Source organism: Podarcis erhardii (assembly GCF_964252035.2).
Source record: "Podarcis erhardii genome assembly, chromosome: 3".
NCBI classification, from domain to species: Eukaryota; Metazoa; Chordata; class Lepidosauria; order Squamata; family Lacertidae; genus Podarcis; species Podarcis erhardii.
Genome location: NC_138507.1, coordinates 116986481 through 116994746, shown reverse-complemented (window position 1 = coordinate 116994746; position 8266 = coordinate 116986481). Strand labels below are relative to the sequence as shown.

The 8266-nt window shown below is 41.7% G+C and overlaps 1 long non-coding RNA gene across 1 annotated transcript; it reads right to left on the bottom strand.

Moving 5' to 3' along the window:
* Nucleotides 1-652: 652 nt before the first annotated feature.
* Nucleotides 653-3294, bottom strand: LOC309338068. Its single transcript, XR_014154662.1, has 3 exons — nt 3174-3294; nt 2651-2733; nt 653-1325 (listed from the first exon to the last, which is right to left on the bottom strand). It is a non-coding gene; the product is annotated as an uncharacterized lncRNA (long non-coding RNA).
* Nucleotides 3295-8266: the final 4972 nt, after the last annotated feature.

Genomic DNA, 8266 nt, shown 5'->3' with positions numbered 1-8266 from the left:
CACAGCCATGGTGGTGGAGAAGCTGGCTGTTCCTTTCCTGTTCCTGCCACTTCTCCTCTTCTTCATGTTGTTGTTGTTTAGTCGTTTAGTCGTGTCCGACTATTCGTGACCCCATGGACAAGCACGCCAGGCACTTCTGTCTTCCACTGCTCCTGCAGTTTGGTCAAATTCATGCTGGTAGCTTCGAGAACACTGTCCAACCATCTTGTCCTCTGTTGTCCCCTTCTCCTCGTGCCCTCCATCCTTCCCAACATCAGGGTCTTTTCTAGGCAGTCTTCTCTTCTCATGAGGTGGCCAAAGTATTGGAGCCTCAGCTTCACGATCTGTCCTTCCAGTGAGCACTCAGGACTGATTTCCTTAAGAATGGATAGGTTTGATCTTCTTGCAGTCCATGGGACTCCAAGAGTCTCCTCCAGCACCATAATTCAAAAGCATCAATTCTTCGGCGATCAGCCTTCTTTATGGTCCAGCTCTCACTTCCATATATCTCTACTGGGAAAACCATGGCTTTAACTATATGGATCTTTGTCGGCAAGGTGGTGTCTCTGCTTTTTAAGAGGCCCCAAATCCCCGAGGCTTCCAACAGTTTATGTGAAAGCCAGTGTTTCATGTTGCCAGCCAGTCACAAAATACAACATTTAAACAATATGACTGAAGAATTCAGAATCAACAAATTTTATTGACCAAATTTAGTTAAGGGAACATTTACTGAATTCTGCTACTACTTTGAAAACAAATACATAGAATTTTATATTTTGATTGCTGCATAGACCACAACTATATGCCGGCTGTCAGATACAGTCAACTGCTGTCTGAAAAGAAGTCCAGTTCTGGAGGCTGCATAATGCCTGCTGTCAGATGCCTGCCCCTTATGACCAAATCTTCCGATATGAGATGTTTATGTCAAATGTCAGTTAACCAGCAAATGTTAAGAAGATTCTTCCAGATTATTCATAACAGCAATGGAGATTTCTCAAGTTTCTTTGATTCTGGTATTTCCCCCCTAATGCTGCAATATTAGCTACATCTACCTTCATTGCAAGCTGAGATTTGAGCTCCTCTAGATAGCAGCACAATTTGCTGCTATTGAGAGCCCTGAAGTTGATTCAAGCAAATACCTATACAGAATAGGTCTTGCACAAAGACATGGAGCACATATGCTTCAAGTCTATCTTAGTGTTTTTTCTACTTTGTGGGTAGACAACAGACTATTGTATACATATGACACATTCCTCCATAATAACTATAGGGCCAATCGCATTCACGTGGTTTGCATTGTCCTTTGGCTTGATAACAGTGCTTTTCATTCCTAATGGTAGAGAATCCTGTAGAAAGCAACAAATATGACAAATGATTTCTGAGTAGGCATGCTACACATTTGCCAGAAGACATGAAGCCCGGCCCATGAATGGGGACCCATACATGCATTCAGGTGATGTTTCCAATGTCCTGGTGGGTTTTGCCCCAGCTGGTCAGTCCCTGACCTCCTCTGTTTTAAGTGATGAAGATCTACAGTGGCCTGTTACTCACATTCACTTGAATGTTGGGGAGGAGGGGGAGGAGGGAATTTCATATATTTGAGGACCCTGATGGTCCTCAATCAGCAGTGGTGTTAAGCAGCACCTTCTTCCACCAAGAAAACAGAAGTGAATGCTCCAGATATTGGTTTCTCTCTCTCTCTCTCTCTCTCTCTCTCTCTCTCTCTCTCTGTGTGTGTGTGTGTGTGTGTGTGTACCTTGCAGAAATGAAGAAAGACTTTGGGTGAATTTGTATGTTCAGGGTTCCAAAGGGTTGGGTAATAATAATAATAATAATAATAATAATAATAATAATAATTTATTTATACCCCACCCATCTGGCTGGGTTTCCCCAGCTACTCTGGGCAGCTTCCAACAAAGTATTAAAATACAGTGGTCTGTTAAACATTAAAAGCTTCCCAAAACAGGGCTGCCTTCAGATGTCTACTAAAGAATTTGGTCATCTTCCTGATGTACCAGTCCTATATTTATTTATTTATTTATTTATTTATTTATTATTTTTTACATGTCTCTGAATCATATACCCCCATAAGTCCATCATTCCATGCTGTCAAGGAGCTCTCAATGAGCCATGTCATCCACAGGGCAGGAACACACAGAGAAAGCATGGGATGCAATTAGGATTTTATTAGCGGAAAACAACAATACAGCAATGTCCCTGGTTCGTCTTAACTCAATGAAGGCATTGCTGAAACTAAGCTCTAGGTACGCCTTTTCCCTCTAGCTTCTCACTCTGGATCCCACCAAGCAGGTGAAGGTTGCATTGAGGGGGGTGAGCTCCTTCTCTGCACTCATCTGGCTCATTGCTTCACGCAGTGGGTCAGAGTGGGAGGAGAGTCAGCAGGACTGAGGAAGTCTGTGTGCATGCTGTGATTCTCAACTTCTAATCCTGCCCTGGAAGACCCTCCTTCTCCTGACCCACCTTCACTGCTCAAGTCTCCTGCTTCTATCAGCTTCCAGCTTTTCCCCTCTGCTGACTCCTCCTCAGTGTCCCACCACCAGGCTCTGGGCTCTAAGATGTCATCTTTGGAACCCTCCCTGGGGGGCTATTGAGAGGCAGGTTCCCAGCAGTCTTTTTCATCCTGCCAGACCCTGACACATGAATATCTTACCTGGATCAGCCAGTAGAAGTATCAGGGAGAGGAACACTGAGAGACTGAAGAAAGAGTTCATGGTGGAACATTTGTTGAAAAATCTGTTGTAGGTGGAAGAGAGGAGCTGGTTTAATCCTTCATCGACATGTGGTACCCTTGAGTGAATCTTTCTCATTGGTTTGGATATTCTCCCCTCTACCATTCTGGTTTACAATGAATGGTTGTTGAAAGAGACATACAATATATATACTTTAGATATTGTACTTATTTATACCTACAGCTTCCTGCCAACCTAGCAGTTTGAAAGCATGTCAAAGTGCAAGTAGATAAATTGGTACCGCTCTGGCAGGAAGATAAATGGCATTTCCGTGCGCTGCTCTGGTTCACCAGAAGCGACTTAGTCATGCTTGCCACATGACCCGGAAGCTGTACGCTGGCTCCCTCGGCCAATAAAGTGAGATGAGCGCCGCAACCCCAGAGTCGGTCACGACTGGATCTAATGGTCAGGGGTCCCTTTACCATTATACCTACAGTTACATACCAAAGAAATGGAAAGCCTCTGTTCCTTTTGATTTTACTTCCTTCCTTGTGCTCTTCTTCAGCCTTTTAATCTCACTGTTACATGGCATCCCGCTTTGACCGAGCTGTTTATATTGATCTGGAGAACCTGCCTGACTGTAGACTTCACACCCAAAACACGGAACATGACGAACAACTAGATAAACCCACTTTTCTTCAATAATCATTATATGAGATCAGGATCAATGTTCCTTCTTAAGTACCTTACAACCTACAACTTGGAGGCACTTAAGGAACTTGCTTAAAACAATTTTGTTTCAGCAGTGTATTCAGGCATTTAGCAGTTACATGTGTTTTATCTCATTTTAGGTACACTTGGTTATAATTATCTTTTGAATGTTTATTATGATCTGAAGGATCTTCCTACTGGGCAGTCCCTCTGGATTGTGATCTCACATCAAAAATGAGGAATACTGCAGAGTAGGTAGAATCATAGAATCATAGAGTTGGAAGAGACCACAAGGGCCATCGAGTCCAAGCCCCTGAGGAAGCATTATTAATCTCCCTTAATTTATTTCATTAATTCCTCACCGTAAGAACTCGGACCATCTTCTGTTAACGTTTCTTTTTGAATAAGTATGTTATCCTGAATTTTACCGAACTGTTACAGATTTTCTTTACTTACTGTAGATATCACATCACTGACACTCTTCATGGTTTAAAGAGTTGTCGTTGTTGTTAACCTTGCAAATCTGTTGTAGTAATTAATCTTATATGTTTGGCATTTATAGAAACATTATTTCCAGAGTGTGTAATGAGGATGCATGGTTCCCTCAAGTATTCTCCATGTGTTCATTGGAATGGTTTTACATTGCTTGTTTTAATGCTTTAGCTGTAGCAATAATAATAAAATAAAATAATAAAATAATAAAAACGAGGAACCATGATGTGCATCTGTATTGTTGCACTATTTCTTAAACCTATCATTATGTATATTTTTAGCAGATCAGAGCTATGTACAAACAATATCATGTAGCATCTTTCCCGCAGTCATTTCCAGACCCCATTTTCCATGTTTACGCCAATGACAAAAGGAATTGGAGTGGTGTGTACTATGGATTTATAAAAGCAGGGAAAGCAAACTTTATCCAATTCAAGTATTGCCAACTCCCCAACTGAAAAAGGGGTGTTTCCATCCACTCACCACATCTGCATTGCAGTTGCAAAAGAAAAGACTCTCAGTCAAATAATTACAATATTGCTGTTAATTTGCCGTTTTAGACCAGCATAACAGTTAACATCTGTTATGACCTATCGATAGAACCAGTTGACTCCAATTAAAATTTCTTGTAGTGACATGACCACTGATTGAGCCCAATTTATTTTCTATCTCAACTAGGGATGGGTATCAACCCATAGTCTCTGCTTGTTTAATGTTCAATTCATTCAATGCTTGTTTAATGTTCAATTCAAAGTGTTGGTGCTGACCTTTAAAGTCCTAAATGGCCTCAGCCCTGTATACCTGAAGGAGCGTCTCCACCCCCATCATTCAGCCCAGACACTGAGATCCAGCACCGAGTGACAGGATATCAAGCCCTTTATCAGAGGAACTGGCAACAATCCTAGGCACTCGGCTTGATTCCCTGTTGACCTCCCTGGCTGCATTCCCCAGCAGGCGCAGGCAAGGTCTCGATCGGCGATTCTTCTCAAACGTGAGAAGAACACACCCCTCTTTCCTGCCCTCCCGGGCAGGGGAAAGAGATAGACAGAAACGTATTTACATGCTTTTATTTCTGTCTTTGCAGAGTTACAAAAAACATGACTGCTCTCTTCAAGCTCCAGCAGTGAAGAGACAAACACTTCCTGGATAGGAACAAATGGAAGAGCTCATGTTACACTCTGAGCTAATTCCGGTGCTTCGCACTGTGAATAGACTGTCCCTCTGATTCCCACGGGCAGTCCCATTCCCATCATGTTTACTTTTCAAGCTAGCACTTTGCAGCTGCATTGCATCCATATCGTAACACCGAGGACCTTCTGGCGGTTCCCTCATTGCTAGAAGTGAGGTTACAAGGAACCAGACAGAGGGCCTTCTTGGTAGTGGCACCCACCCTGTAGAACGCCCTCCCTTCAGATGTGAAGGAAATAAGCAGCTATCTTCTCTTTAAAAGACATCTGAAGGCAGCCCTGTTTAGGGAAGTTTTTAATATTTAATGCTGTATTGTTTTTAACACTTGATTGGAAGCTGCCCAGAGTGGCTGGGGAAACTCAGTCAGATGGGCGGGGTATAAATAATAAATTATTATTATTATTATTATTATTATTATTATTATTATTATTAGTTCTCGCCATGACAGGTCAGTACATGGCCAACTGTCCTGGGAACAGTATCTATAAATTTCACCACTTCTTCATGACTTGAACATGCATGTAGCCAGTCTTTGTAAGGGTAGCTGAATGCACTGACTACTACAACATTTCCTCTTTTGGATGGTTCCTTGATTTCATATACTGATTTCCACAACTCAAAAAATGCCTGAGCATTTTGATCGGGAGATCATAGCATGTCCCCATTATTAAATTTCTCTTGGTGCCCAGGAGATTTCTAGCTTGCTGGACCCAATGCTTTCTTTGTGGTACAGAACAACACTGCCTCCAATATATCCTTTATAGAGAGTTTAAAATAGAAGATAACTGTGTCCTACTGTGTCTCTTCATTCTATCCATTTCAATTGTGCCTACTATATCAATGTTGTCCTCTAAGAACAAGCATTCCAGTTTGCCCATCTTGGCTCAAAGGCTTCTAGCAAAGTTTCTTGCCTCAAAGAGAAGAGTCTGTGTGGTCTCGTATGTAACTACTCCATTTGAAGATAGCTCCTCTCATCAATTTACAGATCTAGTTTTCTTAAACTATACCCCTATTTCGGCAGCCAGCTAAACCACCAAAACTGATGTCATGAAACTCTTGTTTTCTTATAAGAAAACCCCAAGAAGGATACATGTGGTCATCTAGGTAGAACCGATCTTGCACAAACACACATGACACATTGTTAAAATAGATCTTTGTATCCCCCCCCAAATTGTGGAGCCTCTGTCTATATGATCTCCTGTCAAAATTTGCAACAGACCAGAATATGGTAATTACAGCTCTCAATGCGATAGGGTTGGGGCAAACGACAGAAAACTTCTTGGCAAAGTCCTCCAGCAGCACGGCCCTCCCATCTCCTCGAAATCCTATAAGAGAACGCTGTGGAAAAGAAAAGAAGATGGTAGACTATCTCAGAAGATTATATGCCACATGCTCTTATGAAACCTAATCCATGGATGGAGACAGGGCTGTGCACTGAACAGGTGTGAGCTCGGCCAAAATAATAATACCATATCTCCTCAAGCATATCTCCTCAAGCTCCTTTTAAAATGTTGGAGAACCTCAGACTTATCCCAGAAAATATCAGTTTAAATTGGCCTTCCTAATGTTGCCACCCCCCACACCAATATTTGCAGTTTTCTTTCTTTCTTTCTTTCTTTCTTTCTTTCTTTCTTTCTTTCTTTCTTTCACATGTTTCCCCCTTTGATGTCCATTTTTGTACATCTTGCTTGGCTGGAGAACTGCATTGCAAAAGTAGAAGGAATTTAAAGGGTAGTTGTGTGCATTCTTTTGGAAAGGGTGAATTGGGCAGGTTTTTGCCATTAAATGTGAACTGAATTCAATTTCTTCCCCATCCTTACTTCCCACAGTATAAACCCTGCCAAATCATGGGGAAAATTAGTTTAGGTTTATTTGTAACTGGAAACTTTGACTTTATTTATTTAATGGCTTGAAAAGGGAATGATGCATAGTTCTTTAAAATAAATAAATGAATGGCAGCTTTGCTTTATCTGAAAGTGACAAATGACAAATTTCAGAAAGATCATTGCCTTGGTTTTCCTAGATGGGCAGACATTAATACTGAGGTGGCTGGGGAAATGAAAGAGATTTCCCTTAATGTATCCTACTGTTTTCTAAACTGCTTTTATGAAAATAGCAGACATGAACAGGATGCCCAGCACCTGCCATGTTATAGTCAAATAGGTCCAGGGACACTTCACACATGATTGCAAAGCGAGGAAGAAGCAGTGACCAGGAAGGTTGATAATTTTTGACCTAGGTACAACCTACTTAGATTGTTGTTGTTGTTGTTTAGTTGTTTAGTCGTGTCCAACTCTTCGTGACCCCATGGACCAGAGCACGCCAGGCACCTCTGTCCTCCACTGCCCCCCGCAGTCCGGTCAGACTCATGTTTGTAGCCTCAAGAACACCGTCCAGCCATCTTGTCCTCTGTCGTCCCCTTCTCCTTGCGCCCTCAATCTTTCCCAACATCAGGGTCTTTTCCAGATTATTGCAACACAATCCATACAAAGCTGTCTTCGAAGCAAATTTGCAACCAGACTGTTGTTTGAATATATAACTCAATTTGTTATTCCAGCTGTAGTGATGGTTTGCATCTAGACACAATTGAAACTGACAGTCTTTACCTTTAAGTTCTTAAATGTCTAAGGAGCAGGATAAGTCAAGGGCTACCCACATCTATGAAAATTCACTCCCGACACCTCATTACATACTGGAAGTCCTGGTTACTGTCTCTTGTCATTGGAAATATAATGCTTGCTAAATGTCTCTCATGTAGATCACTTAGTATTTTCCTGCTTTGTGGAACCTCTGCCTGTATTACTTCATGTCAAAATATGCAAGAGATCTTTTTAAATTTACCACAGTCTCGAACATAAGATAGTTTGGACCAATGGCAGACACGCATTTGACATATTCCTCCAGCAGCATAACACTCCTTTGCATTTATAAGTAAACTGTGTAGAAAAGATTATAAATGTTGGAGGAGGCATGCCACATACTAGGCTGAACTCATGAAGCCCAATTCACAAATGAGGACAGGGGCGTGCATGGAAGCCATGCTCTCAAAGTCCCCATGCATGTTGCCCACATGCTCAGTCCATGACCTTCCCTATTTTGAAGGTCAACACCCACCCACCCGATTTAAAAGGCCATAGATTGCTTAATTAACCAGAGCCAAAGTCTTGTAAATATCCCCATAAATTCTTCATTCCATACATTGCTTA